The 18,671-nt window shown below is 41.2% G+C and overlaps 1 long non-coding RNA gene across 3 annotated transcripts; it reads left to right on the top strand.

Moving 5' to 3' along the window:
- The first annotated feature begins 6,722 nt into the window (after positions 1-6,722).
- LOC119031614 lies at positions 6,723-8,262 on the top strand. Of its 3 annotated transcripts, none has more exons than XR_005078649.1 (3): positions 6,723-7,045; positions 7,529-7,668; positions 7,812-8,262. It is a non-coding gene; the product is annotated as an uncharacterized LOC119031614 (long non-coding RNA). The 3 variants fall into 3 exon arrangements; XR_005078651.1 differs by having other exon boundaries at positions 7,501-7,668; XR_005078650.1 differs by having other exon boundaries at positions 7,364-7,668.
- The last annotated feature ends 10,409 nt before the right edge of the window (positions 8,263-18,671 follow it).

Here is an 18,671-nt window from a genome sequence, read left to right as displayed (position 1 = left end):
CTCTAAAGCAAGATGCTGGGTCGAATAAATCCAATGACAGTTAACAGTGCTGAACAAATTGTATGTAATGAGTGTTTGTCCAGCATTTCACAACACTGAATAACGGCTGAAGACGTCAAACAAAGATCTTCATATGAAGGATTCTGTTCGTTTTAGCCCAGCGCCGCTGACATGTGAGCTGCTAACAAGCGCAAGCTGATTGGTTCCTCGGGGCTCTGGATCAGACACTGTGGGGTTTGGACGTGGTCGGAGGGGCGAGTGCAGGTGGCAAACTGTGAGTAAGAGTTTCAGCGTCTGTTCAATTTTTAACGATGGCTTCAAACGCAGCTGGAGGAAAGAAAATTCTTGTGGCCCAAAATGTGAACGATAATCAGACTCATCTTTATAAATCCAGTTTCAAAATGTTGGTTATTTAATCTAAGAAAATGAGTTTCAACTCTGGAAAGTGGAAGCATTTGTTTTTTGCTGTTCTTGGAAAGGTCATGTGTTGTAAGAGGCCGGTTCATTTGGGCACGACTAATGACGCCAGCTGCTCTCAGAGCCCTGTTATTAAGATCATAATTAAACCATTAAATCAATGAGACATACATGTACAGTAAGCAGGACGTGATCTTAAACAGGGTTGAATTAGAAAATAAGATCCCCCTACATCCCTGTGAAACTGGCTTTATTATTGCAGCTGAATATTGGACTCACAGGAGCAATATGAGCAGACTGTTTTATTAGCACACAGATCAATGTCTTTCAGGCTATTAAAAACCTTTCAAGATGTGTCGGGCTTCATTATGCACTTCCTGTGTCCGCAAGTGTCGTCTGATCTGTTTTCGGCCTCAGATGAGCTGACGAGCGCTGAAAGAGAGATGATGTCATGTAGTGAATGCCTTCAGAAGCTGTCGTAACATTTTATTCATGTGATGAAGTTTGTCACTGCACAGATAAAGAAAATGAGGCATTTTTAGAGAGTTAAAAAGAAGTGTGAGACCAGTGAGCGAGAGACTTCTGTATCCCAATCTGCAGAATAAATGTTAACTAAGCACCTTCCTGCAAAACCACAGATACGTTGAAAGTGAATGTCTCTACTGGTTAGGTTTAGGAAAACATCATGGTTTAGCTTAAATACCTGTTTCAGTTCCCACGATAACGGAGGGAAATATCTCCAAGTCTCCTTAAACAAAAAAAAATAAAAAATGACCACCTTGGTTGCCGTTAAAGGTCACCTCCTGAAACTTGTGAGGGTTGAAACAAAGACAGTATTACAAACAGCCTCCTGTTATTGAGCTGAAATGCAGCGTGGCTGAATGTTTCGTCACCTTCACCCCTCCGGAGTCTCAAAACAGCTCTGAGTGTTTGACTCTGCTGCTTAAACAGGCTCCCCCCATCATCATGACAGCTTTGTTTACCTGTCACCTGTGTGTGTGTGTGTGTGTGTGTGTGTGTGTGTGTGTGTGTGTGTGTGTGTGTGTGTGTGTGTGTCAGCAGGTGAAGCAAACCAATTACAGCTGCCCCGCTCTCGCCTGCGTCCCTCTCAGCTGTTTCAGGGGGAATGTGCAGTGAAAGCAGCCGTAAATGGGAGCAAAAATCTTCTGATGCAAAATGTTTTCGCTGATTTCAGCATCTCAGCTCGAAGCACAACAAATTGTGTATTCCCCCTCCTCCAGCTGGTTTCCCTGACACACACTCTTTCTGTCTTTCCCTCAATAGAAATGTGTGTGTGCGTAATGTAAAGATCTCGGCTGTATGTTGTGTTTTCACTCACTGTTCAAAATCCACAAAAAACAGCAGCAGCTTTGTCTGTTTTTGAATATTCTGTTGATGCAACAATGACAGTGATCGTCAGCCAGTTTCCCTGAATGTGTTGACAGTCAATGATGGGTTTAGTCAATGTTTAGTTTGTTTTAAAGTGAACAGAACAAGATGAGCTGGGAGGTCAGTTTGGCGATAACAACACTAGCCACCAAACTACCGACAAAAAAATCCAAAAGATAAGCGCACACGTCCGAGGAATTGATGCCTGTTTTTCTGCATTCCATTTAAATCTGGAAACAACTGGTATTTTTATAGGCTTGAAAAATTACCTTTTAAATTGACAAACAGTGTGATTCATGACACTATTCTAACCGGGATCAATAAATCATTTGTAATAAGGTCCCATGGGGCAAACGGGGAGGGCCGTGACTTCGGCTCTCTATAGTTTAAGTAGTGACTTCATTGGACTTGAGACACTTCAGGCTAAAGCATCAAATGAGTGTTAAGTGGTGTAATGTACCTTTTTGAAATAGCTCTGTGCTACAAGTTATTCTCTTAGAGTTTTAAACATCTCATTTTATAGTTTGAGCTCACTCTTTTTTCCTTACTCATAGTATTGTGTTTTAATTGTTACATCCTTAATTGTTTTCATTGTCTGTTGATTTGTTTTTCTGTATTTTTGTTTTTTTATTGTTGTAAACGTTTGACTGCATGGTTTGTGTTCTGTTTTGAAAAAAATCAACTAAAATATATTTTTAAAAAAAATACTCTAAGACTTAAACGTGCAGCGTGCCATTTCTGTCACTCTGTCAATCAAAAAAACAAGTAGTGTGGGATCATGGGAGTTGGTGTCGTCATTGTTAAACAACCAAAATCTTTTTGATGTGACTGAAACAGAAATGTTCAAAGATGAGGCGATGTTTCAAGTTTATTCATATTTTAGTGTTAGTCTCGTACGCCGACCTCCTTCCTCTCTCTCTGATTCTCTCTGATCAAATGAAACACGTCGTTACCTTGAATAAAACTGCAGATTTCTCTGGATGGAAGATTGGAAATACTCCGGATAGCGTAAGTATGCAAATCAATAAAATATAGAACAGAGGTCTTGTTGTTTTAATACGTTTTAATGCTGAAATCTTCCATATTATCACTAATTTTCAAACTAAGTGAAGTAAAAGAAATTAAGTGGAATTAGTTCTGAGGTGAAGATGAGACACCAGACTTCCTCTGATGACACGTCTGCAGAAAACTCTCCCCCTCCTGTCTCTATTCCTTCTTCTGCCTCTTTATCTTGTTTTTTTTCATCCACCTCTCTCTCCCTCTTTCTCTCCCCCTCCCTGCCGCTGAGAGATGGTGAGAGGTAAAAACAGAAGAGCGGAGGGGGAGGAAGGAGAGGGTAAAAGAGGAAGAGAGGGGGCGGGAGGAAGAGAAGCCATTTTATAACTGACTGACCTGGAAATGTCAGAGATGAGGAGCGAGAGCTTCCACACACACACACACACACACACACACACACACACACACACACACACACACACACACACATACACACACTTAATGTCTCTAACTCACACTAACATGAATTTATACACTCTCACGCACTTCCTTTTCTGACACATTCATGAACACACACACTTTTCAGGGTGAGACAGCCCTGCAGGTGGTTTCTCCTTCTCTCTTGTAAAAAAGGACTTTTGGCTTTGAAGTAAGTGAAGGAAAATCAAACGGAAGTTACAGCGGAGAGTCGTATCACATCAGCTGCGGGAAACGTTCGCTCGTCGGCGACCATGCATGGCGACGACGGGTAACTGCAGGAAGACTTCATCCGGACATCGCGTCAGTCACACAAAGTTCTGAGACAGCTGTTGATTTCCGGAAATATTCCCTCATGAAAATGTCACAACGAAATTAGCCTTTGCGCATGTGAGCTGCATACATTCATCCATGATTTGGTTTTTTCACATCAACCGAAAAAAAATAAGAACTTCTACACAACATTTCCTCTACAAATACTTGATTGAAGTACTGAGGCAGTGGTGCTTTAGGCTAAATGCTTAAATCAGCATGCTAACATGCTCACAATGACAATAAATGCGAGGCAGGTGTTACGCTCATCGTCCGAGTTCAGCATCATAAGTAGGTTTTTTTTCCTGCAGCACTGTGGGAAACATTTCTAACAACAACACAGTCCAGAACCACGTTTATGTATCCAGAATATTTATGAACAGTCGTGCCAAAGGCTTCGTGTTATAATGCCGCTGGCTTGTTGGCTTAATGTGTTAAAATAAAAAACAAAAAAGCAAAAAAGAACATCAGGCTGTTCTGGCAAAGCAGAACAGAGAGTTTGCCAGCAGAACCTCACAAACAGAATAAACCATGAATCATTTCAAAGCTTTGGCCTGAAAAATAACCACAACTTCCTGCCTTGATTTGCACAGAGCCGTATGTTTTTGAGTCGCTGGGAGCTTTTGGTGACAGCAGGGATGTTAATCAGAAAACAGCTCGACAACCTGGAGGAACATAAAGAATGAGTTTTGGGGGTTTGATGAGAATAAATTGCTTAAAATTTGAATCCCTGGGTGAAACTAAAGAGTCCTCAGAGAGTGTCGCAGTAGTGAGTCCTAAAAACAAGGAAATCAGTTTGCATTATTGCACATCTGGTTCCCTCGTCTGAGCTTTTTAAATTGGTTTTCATTTAAATGTCAGAATTAAACACTTACACCTTTTGTTCTACGACACAAAATACATCAAGCTCTTTGGTATGTTAAAAACGACGGATTCTAATAAGCGTCTAAATAAGAGTACAGAGGGTGTCGGGGACTTTAAACGTCCTCACAGCCAACACGGAGAATCATCCACTCACTGTTCTGTCTTTAGTTAAAAACTATTCAAACTCTAACTTTACAACTTTTAAAGAAAACATGTTTAGTAATTGTGACTCTTAGTGGCGCTGACGTTTATGTTATGTGACCGTGATGTTGTCTGTTTGTAACATTTAATTTACGCTACAATAATAATATAAGTTGTGTTCATCTGGTTATTCTAAAGTAAACTGTACTAGCTGTTAAGAATTGTTATGATCAAAAATACTGAAGTCACCTTAACTTGAGATTTTCTGTCTTTGACTGGTAATTTTTATATGGACTACGTTTGCATCTACTAACAGAAACTCACTGATTTCCATGACATTCTTTCTCACTTTTCTTTATTTTATATAACAGATGTTTGATTAATATTTACTTAACATTTCATCTACGTTGAACACCAGTTGCATTCCATCGCTGCCACTACATGACACCCGTTTCAGTCGAGGACTCGCTGAATGAACTCTGGGAGTAAAATCGAGGAACAATTGAAATACAAACAGAACAACGCCACCTCCATAAGTGCACGCAGAGGAAACAGATGAATAAACGCAGAGTGACGCCTTTAATCAACAGAATTTATCTCTTTTGGCCTCTGTTTAAAAAAATAATATCTCGGAGCGATTACGACCCCCTGAAGGCAGAATGAATAATCACAACACAACGTTCACTCCTTTTGAATAAACACACTCTCACACATTCTTGTGACAGCGTGCCTACTTCAGTTAGACTCCTGTACTTTTTATTTACTCATTCATGTTTTCCCACATTCCTCCTCAGAATTCAGTCTGGAACAATCTGAGTTTTTGTTTCACTCTGGGTCAAATATTTTTGGAAACCCCTCAGGGTTTGTGTTTCCCGCTACGGAGTGACTAATCTATCAAATCTATCAGCTTGTTGTTTTGTTCAACCATCCTACTATCTGTTAATCTGAGCAGTCTTTCGTCCATCTGTCATTTGCCCATCCCTCGATTACAGGACGGATAAAGACAGAGAATCCTTTTTTTTTTTTTTTCAAAAAATGGTCTCAGACGTTGCATCAAATCATATCATCACGCCAAATTACCCACGAGTCCCTGCTCATTTGTCTCCCGTTGTGTCCAATCTGTCCGTCTGGCTCCAACGCTCCACTGGGCAGCGCTGTTAGGCCCGACCAGCTTCTCGATCCTCCTCTGATAATTGGGCAAATAAAAAAAAACAAAAAACGGAGGGAAATAGATCTGCAGGGGACAGGAAGGAAGTGACACACCGAGAACTGTCGGCCGCTAAATCCCTGTTCGGATCTGTGGCAGTTTACAAACATGGATGAGGAACGCTAAGCATAGCTGGGAGGAGGGAAGAGGAAGTGTGAAGGAACGGGCTGGATGAACTGAATTTAAACACTCTAACTAGGTCAGATGGCTGGATGTCCTGAGTTTCTGTTTTACTAAACAACGTTGATGAAAAGCACATTTCTCCGAGTCGTCTCCTCGTGATGACCCCCTGCAGTGTCCCGACACGTCGACTCCAACACCAGTCATGCAGCTGTCACCTCAGAGAAAACTTTACATTGCTAACATCGTGTTCACATAAGCGATGCTTTCAAGCCTCTGAAAATGTTATTTTTTACATACTGAATTTCGATTTTGGCCACTTGGAGGCAGCAAAACAAGATGTAAACAGTCAAATATCATCAACATAATATTGACTCTTATCATAAAGCAGTCGTTTGGAGTTCATGTCTTTCTGATTAATGGTAATCTGTTACCGTTTGCTCTGTTTTATATATATATATTTATATTTATATTGTATAGTCATATTTTCTACTTTTTAAAATAGTTTATATTGTTAATTTGTTATATTTTTACTTATTAGTTATTTGATGCATGCACCAATATCACCACAACAAATTCCTCGTATGTGTAACATCGTACTTGGCAATAAAGCTTTTCTGATTCTGATTCTGATTCTGATTCTGATTCTGATTCTGATTCTGTTTTTGGTCTCCGCCACCTCCCGAGGGAAAATAACACTCTCATTTGCTTTTGGTGTCACTTTTCTGTCTATAAGTTAAGTGTGAAGCAACAGCCAGCAGCCAGTTTACTTCTGTCACTGGGATACAATGCTCAGAGTTTCTACGAGCCACAGATATGTCCGAGGTTGACATTTGTACCAAAGTGGCGTATCACATTCACATTATGTGCTCATTAGCCGCCTGTTATGTCAGGAGGTGTAGAGGGAGGTGATGACAGCGTATGTTACAGCCAGCAAGGCTCGAATCATATCACTAGACATTTTAATGGAAACCTGGATATTTCCAGATGTTTTGTTCACATTAACAGCAGGTGTTTTTTGAGACCTGTGGACATTTCCAGCAGTTTATGTGGCAAACATAACCGGATATTTTTCCCAGGAGGTTTGACCGTCTCCATCCTTGATTGTGGCAACCAAAACAGGTATTTTAAACCAAACCATGATGTTTTTCTAACACTGACCAAGTGGTTTTTGTGCCTGAATCTGATCAGAACAGAAGCGCGGAGTCGTCTCAATATAATGTAGAAGATTTAAACTAGAAGTTGAGGCGTAATTTAGATCCTTTGCCAACATTTATTTTGATAGTTGTGTTGGAAATACAGTTAACTTGTACGAGCACAAAATGTAACAGATTATTCCTCGAACATAACAACACAAATCACACACACACACACACACACACACACACACACACACACACACACACACACACACACACACACTGCTCTGTATGTCCTCAGGTGGTGCGTTTAGATCATCTGGATTAATGAAGCGAGTACAGCTGGACTCCAAATCTGCTCTTCTTTCATCTCCACTTTTTTCATTCCTTCGCTCTCTCCTCCCATATTTCCTCTGCTCCTCCGTCGATCTTTTTCAGTAAATCCGTTCTTCCCCTCTCCCCTGAGGTCACATGTGTTCTGCAGTTATTCCAGCCATCGCTTTCTGTTTTACGAACCTCCACATCTTCATCCTCCTCGCTGCCCCGGGGGCCACGCAGCTGTGAATTAAGAAGCTCGCTGACCTCCAGCCACTGATCATCACAAGGGTAACAACCACCAAATACACAAAGAACTACAAGCACATGTTCAGGAAAGACAAATGGTATCAGTCTAAACAAATGCACACAGTGGATTTGAAGTATTAAAAAAAAAAAAAGGATTATAATTATTTTGTGTCCCTCAAATTCAGGGAGAAGAACAGAGAGGAACACGTTGATCTGTCAGGATGAAGTCAGCCTCTGAAAGCTGACATGGAAATGAGCTTCAACACCGGGATCCTCCAACGGACAATCAGAGAAATGAGCTGCGTTACGCAGTTCTGTACATTTGTTATGTCAGCAAATTCTTAATTAATGTCACCTTTAACCTTCTGACACAAATGTACAGTTATAACGGCTGACGTGTGTTGAGTGAGACGATTTAGTTCCCTGAGCACATTAAAAAGGAATTTAGATGATATTTCGCTCTATTTATGATAAACGGCACCAAAATATGGTATAAGGGGCACACCGGACCAGAGGCTGCAGAAATGAGTCTTAACAACCCAGAAATACGTATACGCATCTTTAAACTTCTGGTTTATCTTGAAGTCAATGGTTTTCAGATAAATGTCTGAAATAACGTCTGTTATTATTACAGGTTTAAAATATGTGCAAGTTTAGAGGTTGTCGGGGACATTAAACATCCTCGCAGCGAACACGGAGACGCATCTTCTCACAAGTCTGTCTTTACTGGCCACTTTAGTTACACACTGATCCAACTCTCACTTTATAACTTGTACATTGATCAGTTTATAAAACATGTAAATGTGTAGAAAGACCCTTATTGGTGGTGTTGTTTAAGTCATGTGACCGTGATGTCATCTGTTTATAATCTGACATTAGCTTTTAACTACTAGAGATTTAATTCACGCTTCAACAATCACAACAGTGGCGTTCATCTGTGGAGATTATTTTACTGAACATAACCTGGAAGTATCATAAATGTATCATTAATTTAATAATTAAAAATCCAATTCAAAACTCCCGTAGGCTTTTTGTGGAGAGAACCAGGGCGATGCTAACTTCTGGGTTAGCGACAGAACTACACACCACTTCACCACTGCATACAAAACAGTGCAAAATGAGCTCCACCTCAACCAACGACAGCAAAATCCTGCTTTTATATTCATGACTGAGTCATAATAATCTAATGATGTTACATATTCTAGGATAGTTTTTTTTACTTTAATATTTAAAGATACATTTTCATGATTACACTTCCATTTACTTAAACAACACTTTCAATGCAGGTTTTTTGCTTGAATTAAAGCATTTTTTTTTCAGTGTTGTAAGTATTTTTGTCTCCACCATCATCTATCTGGTAACAAGGTGGCTAAAAGAAGTCTCTCTCTCTCTCTCTCTCTCTCTCTCTCTGTGTCTCTCTCTCTCTCTCTCTCTCTCTCTCTCTCTTTCCCCGGCAGTCAGTTTGAATTTACTGATTAGCCTTCAGCTAACCTGTGGACGACAGGATCCACCGGCTCACGTCTGTCTGGATTAGAGTCGCCTGTTAATTCACACTGTTGCTTTTGGCAAAATAGCGACTCTGAGGAGAGACGGAGGAAAAAACACAAGACAGGAAAAACTGCATCCACATGAAAAACGGCAGTGAGGAAGCGAAGAGAAACACTGGATGTGTGATTCTGAAACTTTAGATGTTGATTTGTTTTTTTTTCTGCCTGTCATCTCGTCCTGATCTTCAGTCATGTTTGACACTGACAGTGAGGTCAGTGTGTGAGACTCACAGCAGTGAAATCTGACGCTGCTGTGAACAGACACAGACACATAATTGTCATTTTGAATTAGACTCAGAATTTACTTTATTGACAACGTTTGTCGACACATACAAGGAAGTTCACGGCAGTTCTCAGCAGCTGTCAGGACACTCACACACGGAGAGAAACTCGAATAAGGCCGATTCACAGAGAAATAATTTCACCAGGTGACGTCATGTGATTTAGAAATTACCAGCTCACGTTTTTGTTTTGTGTTCGCAGGATAAAAAAAAGTCTGTATTTTACTTTTAGCCTGTTTACTGACATTATCTCCTGGATATGACATCAAGGCTCTGTGCAACACCAACATTAACCAGACAGCACGTCTGTGTCTGTAGGTAAAATGCAGTTTTATTTTTACTTTACAAATTACAAACATGGCGGATTGGCACAGGATTAATATCACAGACGTCCTTCACAATGATTATAAATTACTAGAGGTCAACAGGTAATGCTAGGCTGTGTGAACAGGGCTGAGGAGTCTACGGTCATGGTTTAGCTTTTCGTCTTTCCTTTTCTGTTACTTTTCCTTCATTTTCTTCATTTCTTTCCTTTCCTTTCCTTTTTCTGCATGTTGAAGTGTCCTTGGGCAAGATACTGAACCTCAAACTGCTCCTGATGTGCTGGTCAGCACTTTGCATGGCAGCAACCACCATCAGTGTATGAATGTGTGTATGAATTACTGTAAGTCACTTCAGACAAATGTGGCTGCTGAAATGTACCTTTGAGCTTTCTTTCTTCGTCTCCATTCCCTTTATTTTATTCCTCTCATTTTTTCCTTTTGTTTCTTTCTATCTTTCTTTCTTATCAATTCATTTTCTTGTCCTCTCCTTTCCAGTCATTTCTTTCCCTCTCCTCTCTCATGATGACCTTCTGTTCCTGTGTTTCCTTTTGCTTCCCTTTAACTTGATTTTCTTCCCCTTTATCATTCCTTTCCTTCCTTTTTGTGTACCCATCCCCCCATTTTCTATCCTTTCATTTCTTCAATCCCAATCCATTCATCTCTTTGATTTCCCTTCCCATTCCTCTGCTGTCTTTTCTTTTCCATTTCCTTACTATGCTCGCCTTCCTTTTTCATTTCCTTTGCTTTTCTTTCATTTCCCTCTCTCTCACACATAAAGCCCTTCCTGTTGCTCCTCTCTGTGTTTGCATGTACATGTTGATGAGTGACTGTGTTTGAGTCTGTTTATATGTTTGTTTATGTGTTAACGTATAGACTCAGCACACTAAATGTGTGTATGTGTGAGTGTTTGGCAGGTAGTGGACCAGTTATCAGGTCTGTCCAGCTGCTTCATGCTCACTAAGCTCTTTACCAGCCAACGCAACACACACACACACACACACACACACACACACACACACACACACACACACACACACACACACACACACACACACACACATCCAGTTAGATAACTGCAGCATACACACCTGCACCTTTACTTTCCCTCCATTCCTGATCCTGCTCTCTAAATCTTCTCCTCTCAATCCAATTTTTGACTTTGACTTCTTATAAAACCATGACATGCAGGTAGAGGTGTTCTCATTTGGCCGATTTTTGTTTGTTTTTTTTGTGTGCTGAAACAATGAATAAAAGAAAGAAGGAATAATTGTGACATCCAATCATCATCAGGTGTACCGGCCGTGGTGTCGGTGGGCATCCACAGCGACTGACTACACGAGATGATACGAGCGACGGTGTGACACCAGTTCTGTGTCAAACCATGTGAACCCAATGAGACGAAGGGCAGTTTTATTGTTACATAAACCATGTTTATTCTAGGTAAAAGTAGCTTAAATTATCATAACCTGTCCAAAACAAATCTTACCCGCCAAATACAATAGATAGATAGAAGTAGTGCCAAAAAGTCCCTGTGTTACTGCTGCTAACTAAAGCTGCTGCCGTCAGCTAGCTAGCTCAGTTAGCTGTGCAGCTAGTGATCTACACTGGGAGCTCAGGGACCAGAGGAGTGTCGGTGTTTACAGCACTAGTGCAGGAGCTGTGGACCAACTTCCTCTCTTTAGACCTGGATCCTCCTTCCTTTATTCCATCCATCCATCCATCCATCCATCCATCCATTTAACCAAACTGGAACTAATCCAGTCGAACACACACACACACACACACACACACATTGAACCCTGTAGGAGGTTTAGCTGTGACTCCAGATGACTTGGGCAGATTTAGAAAATACGAGACAGGTGGTGAGTGTGTGTGTGTGTGTGTGTGTGTGTGTGTGTGTGTGTGTGTGTGTGTGTGTGTGTGTTGAAGCCTCAGAGAAGATGGGGCTGAATGTGGAGCAGAAAGAAAGGCACTGATCAGTGAAATATGTGTACGCTTATGATATGAACAATATGGCGAGCATGAAACTGAAAGGCATCTGTCTGTCAGTGTTTCCACCATCAACACATTTTCATCCTGAAACAGACCGAAAGCTCGAAAACACTTTTAACACTGACTACAACACTGCTCCTGTGAGATCTCAGGAGCTTTTTGTTTAGCTACTCCCTGATAGTCTGAAGTCAGGTCTGACCTGTCCTGAGGTCACAGGATCATCGACACACCAGGGGCAGAGCTAGACTTTTATACAAGGGGTGGCCAGAGTGGAGGCAAGGCTTTATCAGGGGGTCCATATAATAATGAAGGGAAATATTGTGTTTCTATAAGCTGGTACCTAAGAAAGATGCCTTCTTGACAATGTTCATAACCCAGATGCATCTCTGCACAGAAAAGACAAGAGGAAAATAGTCTCTCTCTCTCACTACACACAGTCAAACTATTGGGGACAAAATCTCTTCTCTAAATGTGCCGTCAAGACATTTACTCCTCAGGAAACCTCTTTAAAACATACTCAGAATGATGTATTTACTAGATCCTCTCAATCCATTCCAGTGACTTGAAAGAAGTTTACTCTGCCTCTTGCATTTGCCTCCTTTTAACTGTACTTCTTTCAGCGAGACCTGTCAATCAACTGGGGTGGCACCTGAGGTGTCCAATCAGGTTCCAGGTGTGGTCGGCACTACCCCGACCACACCTCTAGCTCCAGCTGCAGGGCGTGGAAAACTTCGAACTAGACGACCTGTCGTGGTGACACAAACACGAATGTTTTCTCTGTGTTTTCGTTAAACTGAAGTCAGTGATTTTTTTGCAAGAAGCGTCAGGATTCATCGAAAGTGTTGAAGAGGCAGAACGACATCGCCATCCTCAGACTCACCCATGTGGAAAAAAGGTTATTTTTCCTTACTCTTAGTGTGTGCGTGTGTGTGACCTTCCACAGGGAAATCTTTCAACTTTCCAACACGCTGGATTCCCCTGCCTCACACACACACACACACACACACACACACACACACACACACACACACACACACACACGCTCTATCCTCCAGTGTGTGTGTTGTGGAGTGTTTTTGGTTCCCAGAGCACATTTGCTTTACGCATCATTCAACACCCCTCCAACCATCTAACACACACACACACACACACACACACACACACACACACACACACAGAGGACTATGGGAACAACCTGGTGACTCCATTCACACACACACACACACGCGCACACACACACACACCAGAGCCAGTCTTTCTCACTCAAAGACTTTCTGTCTCTGCTTAAAAAACACCATCGTGGTTTATTTCTCGGCGGGATGCTCAGCTGAGACACTGTGACCTGAAGGTAAACCGGGTCAGTGAGCAGGTGTGTTACAAAATAGAGTTAAGACTGAATTTGAAACTTAAGGGCTTTCCTCGTAGGTGTGACGGCAAATGTCCACAGGAACTGACTGCTCGATGGGAAATGGTTCACGTGTGAGTAGGTCAAGCATAGATTGAGGTCGTAACTGATGCTTTGTGGCCGCGCTCAGGTAAATTAAATTAAAGGTTTAACCCACGGCATCTTTTCTCCGTCCTGAGGAGTGTATCAGATTTAATAAATGCATGCTTTTCTCTCTCGGCTGGTGTTCTTCTCACCTCACTTGGTTTCACCGTAAGCTCCTGCAGCTGTCAATCATCTCGGTGAGCTGTCATCTCACCTGAGGCTGTGAAACCTGCACAGGTGCTGGAGAAGTTAACTGTAACTTAAAAGGAGCAACATGTAATTCTTTTAATTTCAGGTGTGCTCACATATTTAACTTAAACTGGTTGGATTTATTTGAGCTGATTCGACCAAATTCTGTGCAGCTGAACTAAGAAGTGATTATCGCCAGTAGAGTTCAGGTTGTACTCAGAGGACTGTAGTGGAGTTATTACACAAGGCTGTCAAACAGACGGTGCAGGTTGAGTGACACGGCTGGATATTTTTAAGGACACCTGGAGACATTTCTCTCCTTTTTTTGCGATATAAAAATGGGTGTGTTTGAAGGAGAACTGCTGACATTTCCAGTTGTTTTTTGGGGGACAAAGCTGGTGTTTTTTACAGGAAGATGAATCGTCTCAATCTGCAATCTGTGACAACCAAAACAGGTTTTTTTTAGCCGAACCATGATGCTTTACTAACCCTAACCAAGTGGGTTTGTGGCTAAATTAAATGGTCAGCTGCGGTTTTGCATTTATTTACATTTATTCTGGTGATTTGGTTGGGACAAGGAAGGAGAAGAGGAAAGGAGGCAAAGAGGCAAAATGAGAGTGGGACAGAGAGAATGAGATGAAGGATAATTAGGTAAGGATGGAGGGGAAAAAGAGGAGTGAAACTAAAATTCAAAAATGTAAGTTTACAGTAAGAAGGATTACCAAGGAAGGAAGGAAGATAGGAGGGAGGGAGGAGGGAAGGAAGGAAGGAAGGAAAAAAGGAAGAAAAAAAGGAGGGGAAAAGAAAAGTAAGTAGAAACAGGTGAGTTTACACACAGTGTACTATACTGTTGTCCGCAGTCTCAATGGAGAAGAATTAAACCTCTGTGCTTATATAAGACGCCTCCACAGGACAGGAGGATTTATATAACAGGAGGAGAGGAGAGAGGAGACAAGAAAGGAGACAGGAGAGGAGGGGAAGTGAGAGGAGAGGAAAAGAGGAGACGAGGGAAAAGAATGAAGGAAACATGAGAGGAGACAAGAGAGGAGAAGAAAGGAAACACTAGAGGAGACAAGGGAGGAGATGGAAGGAAATAAGAGAGGAGACAAGAGAGGACAGGAGAATCAACTGAAAGAAAAGAGGACAAGAGATGAAGAGAAGGACAGCAGAGAAGAGGACAGACACAAGAACAGAAAAGACATGAGGAAAAGAGTCTCTCGCTCTCTCTTCTAAACACACACACACAATTTTTTAAAACTCTGTCTCCATGACAACAGCTTCCCCTCCTGTTAATTGGCTGCTCAAAGATGAAGTAAAGATAACGTAAAGCCTCGGCACAAGTCAAACCGGTCCAGACTACGACTGGTTGTTTGGTCGGACAGTAAGTGAGACTGCAGTGAGATGAGCAGGTGGAGATAAACTGATCCAACCTGACATGAACCGGTCCAAACACAGTTTAACTCATGCAAACTGGATTGTGGCCATGAGGGTCAAATTATTGCATCTTAGAAAACACAATGATACTCGAGGAATGTTAAATGTTGTGTTTTCAGAAATGTTTTTGTGCTTTGACCTTCAAGGCCACCGTATTTAGTTTAATAGCCATATCCACTAAACTGTGACAAACGTTTGCCTCCCCAAGTGATCTAAAAATATGCCCGACACAGACATTAGTGTTTCAATGTTCACTGATATTCAATTTGTAATAATTTGCCCAAATACGGCCAAAACAAGCAAAAGATGTGTGATTTTTCTCAGAATTGTATCACCGACCTTTTCGCTGCTATGTTCCCATTTTAAACAGACAAAAATAACCTTGTCTGGCACATGTGATGTCATCGCCTCACGTTGTCAGTGGGTGTGTGGAAAACCGTAAATCCCAAGTGGTGCAGTCAGTATGTCAGCCTCTCCGGGGACTCAAAGCCTCTTCTGGATCCAAAGGTTGTGATTATCCCTGCTGAGGGCAGCACTCAGTAGAGCTGAAGGTGGAAGAAAATGCAGATGCACACAGGTGATCACAGTCTGCTGACTGAGGCTGCACAACACAGTCTAGCTGTTAGATACCGCTGCATCTTTCTGCCGTACGTCACCTCAAACCTTCACTTTTCATTCACAGTTCACAAAATTGACTTTACTTTACAAGCACAAACAATACATCAATCACAAAAAAAAAAAACCTTCATGTTTCCTAAACACTTTGTGTTATTGGAGCCAACTTTTGGTTACTTACATGTTCACGTAATAATAACAAATGTGGTGCAATTTGGCCAATAGGTGGTGCTGAAGTTATCATCAGCTTCTCTTTGTAAGATATGGGCTGACTTTTAATTTAACTTCAGTTAGAGCTCAGGCAGGTACAATCAACCAGCAATCAAACCAACAAGTGGAAAAACAAGCGTGTGCAACTCACTGATGAAGCCAGTTGTTGTTTCAGTGAATCGCTCTCAAAGAAAAAACTGTCTGCTCTCATTCTCAATTTGAGTACAGGAGGAAACAGTTTGTAGACTTTATGATAAATATTTTACAGAAATATATCGACTAGTCTGAGAATCTCAAACGTCTAGTCGATACACTTTTCTGTAAAATATTTACTCAAAATCACAGTATGCCATGCAAGGAACTGCGATTGCAGATGCTTTAATATAAAGCTCCAGAGTCTGCATCCTTCAGAGGAGCATTTGAAGGCCAATTATGTCTCCCTGCTGTGCGAAGGCAGTCCCAATGCGAAGGCTCCTCCAGATGCAGCCCACAAAGGCTCCTCCTTTTCCCTGGTTTTGGAGGATGCACAGCTACTATCTTTCGTGGCCTCACATAATCCAAGATTCTTTGCGTGCCCGAAAAAAAGAAGAAAGAAAAGAGAGAAAATGGCGACATCGCGTGGTGTAGATCTTCACTTTCACGGGCCTGGGCGGCAGAAATCGTGGTGTAAGAGTAGAACATCTGGTGATCCATCCAGGAGATGCTCCAAAGACCGTCACATTTAACCACGGCTGACGTGGTTAACAAGGTCTCTGAAGGACTCACCTTTAAAGACTGCAAAAGCCGGGTCCTTTGAAGGATGCAGGCCCTGAATTGAGATACAGCACATAAGGCCATAATTCAGTAAAACAGGTGATTCTAAGCTGGCCGTGATTTGACTGACACACCATATGAGGAGCTTCTATCTCCATCCTAGAGACGACAACAGCCAATGAGTGGTTGTGTAAACAAGTGACCCATTCTGTCTTCTTTCTCCTCTTTCCTGAACCACTTGCATGCCAGCATCTGGATGGTTGACACATCATGTAGCCAATGACAATCTTAAAACTAGCTGTTTTTCAAATGAATTTACATATCTGTATGTATAAAGTTGGTGTTAATCAGGAAATAAAGAACGTTGATGAGTTTTTTACTTCTGTTACCTCAATCAGGGTTTTTTAAGGTCACATTTTTTTGTTTTTGAAGTACCTGGATATTTCCTTTCATTTTCAGGGAACTTTCTTCAAATTTGAGCAGGTTAGACCCATTTTCTCTTCTTTCTACAGTCTTCTGAGACACTTCCACTCCAGCAAACAGATCATATAGCTAATGAAATTTCAAATCCAGTTATAAGCCTAAACTTGGAAATTACATACAGTTGTTTTTGTGTGCTTTGCTCTTTGGAAAGGTTGCTTTTCCACCTTAGCACTTGTTCTTGATTATTATAAATGCACAAAGTTAGTGTGAATAAGGAAATGAAGAACTAATCATTGGTGTAATGCTCCTGCTCCTCTCATGCGGGGGCACTTTCAGGTCACAAAGGGACATTTTGTTGCTAAGCACTTAATCAGAAAACTGTGTGAAGTGTTCATTCTCAGGAATATAGTACTAACATTTGAACTTGGACCATGTAAGACTATATGATGGGGACACATTGTGTTTTCCAGCTAATAGTGGCTCATCTGCAGGCTTATGTTTGAATTTTAAAAATCAGGTGAGAGAAAATGATAAATATATTTGGCATGATCAAACTCCTTTAAGCTTACGTCTCTAAAGCTATGCCTCGTCCTCGCTGCTTACAGCTATATTTTTTTCTTTTGTCTACCTGCATATCCATGTGTTCTGTTGGATTCAATCAGTTTTCAGGTGTTTGTGAGTTGTTTTGTGATGGGATCATAGCAAAACAAACCTAAGACATTAAAAAAAAATCACTGGAAAAACAAGAAAAAATGTCATTGATGTTGGGGAACATGGCAACTTCCTAACAGATATATCTTGTTCCTTTTAACTTCAGTTAATAAACCAACGAAAAAGACATGTAACTCTGACAGTCTGGAGTTGTTTCCTCCTGCTTCCAGACGTTGTGCTAAGCTAGGTTAACTCACCTAACCCTTTCATACATACGTTCAGACTGAACTTATCTTCTCTTCAGGCTCTTTGGCAGACGGCTAACAAGCTGATTCCACAAAATGTTGGACTGTGCCTTTAACACTGCAAGCTCCAGATGAAAGATTTTCTTCTTGTTTTTTTTGTTTTTTTGTTTTTGCCTGAAGTCCAGTTTCAATGACTGCAACAAAGCCAAGGAATTCAGATTACAACATGAGAAAAGAAAAACATCAGCCAACTAGCCCTAACCACAGTAACTAGCAGCCTGAGGACACTGAAACACAGATTTAATGAGTCGGACCTTCAGAAGAAAAACATTTGACTCAGCTGTCTTTTTCTTTCTTCATGCAGTTCCTCTGTGAAACGATCCTCTGATCATCATATGTTGTGGAGATGCTGTGACAGACTCTGACTCCTGACCTCCTTACAGGCTGCTCGCCATGTTGCTAATGGAGGAAACGAAGCCCGCGCAAACTCCTTTCATGTCACTATGGATATTAGAAAAGCCTTTTTCTCAGCGGACCGGTATGAGTCGGACTGCTGTGATTTCTCTCCAGAGGTCGTCTGTTTTTAATCTGTCGTGACTGTAGTCCGCAGTGTGCACTGATCTGAAGAAAAATTGACTTTACTTTCATATTTCCATTCATTCTTCTTTATATAACTGTTGTGGTTCATTTCAGCGGGAAACTTTTTTCTGGCTACTGTGAGAAGATTCACGATTCAGCCCACGAAGCTGTGATGCATCAACGTACATCAAAAACTACCTTATGATATGTATAAATATCAAATTAGCTCCAACAGTCAGTTACTGATTATGTTAATGCATCAGTAGCAATAAGACAATGAAATGGCATATATGATATCTAATAGAGCTGAGCAA

This window comes from Acanthopagrus latus, chromosome 13, assembly GCF_904848185.1.
Source record: "Acanthopagrus latus isolate v.2019 chromosome 13, fAcaLat1.1, whole genome shotgun sequence".
NCBI classification, from domain to species: Eukaryota; Metazoa; Chordata; class Actinopteri; order Spariformes; family Sparidae; genus Acanthopagrus; species Acanthopagrus latus.
The sequence above is the reverse complement of the archived record's forward strand: the minus strand, read 5'-3'. Positions and strand labels throughout refer to the sequence as shown.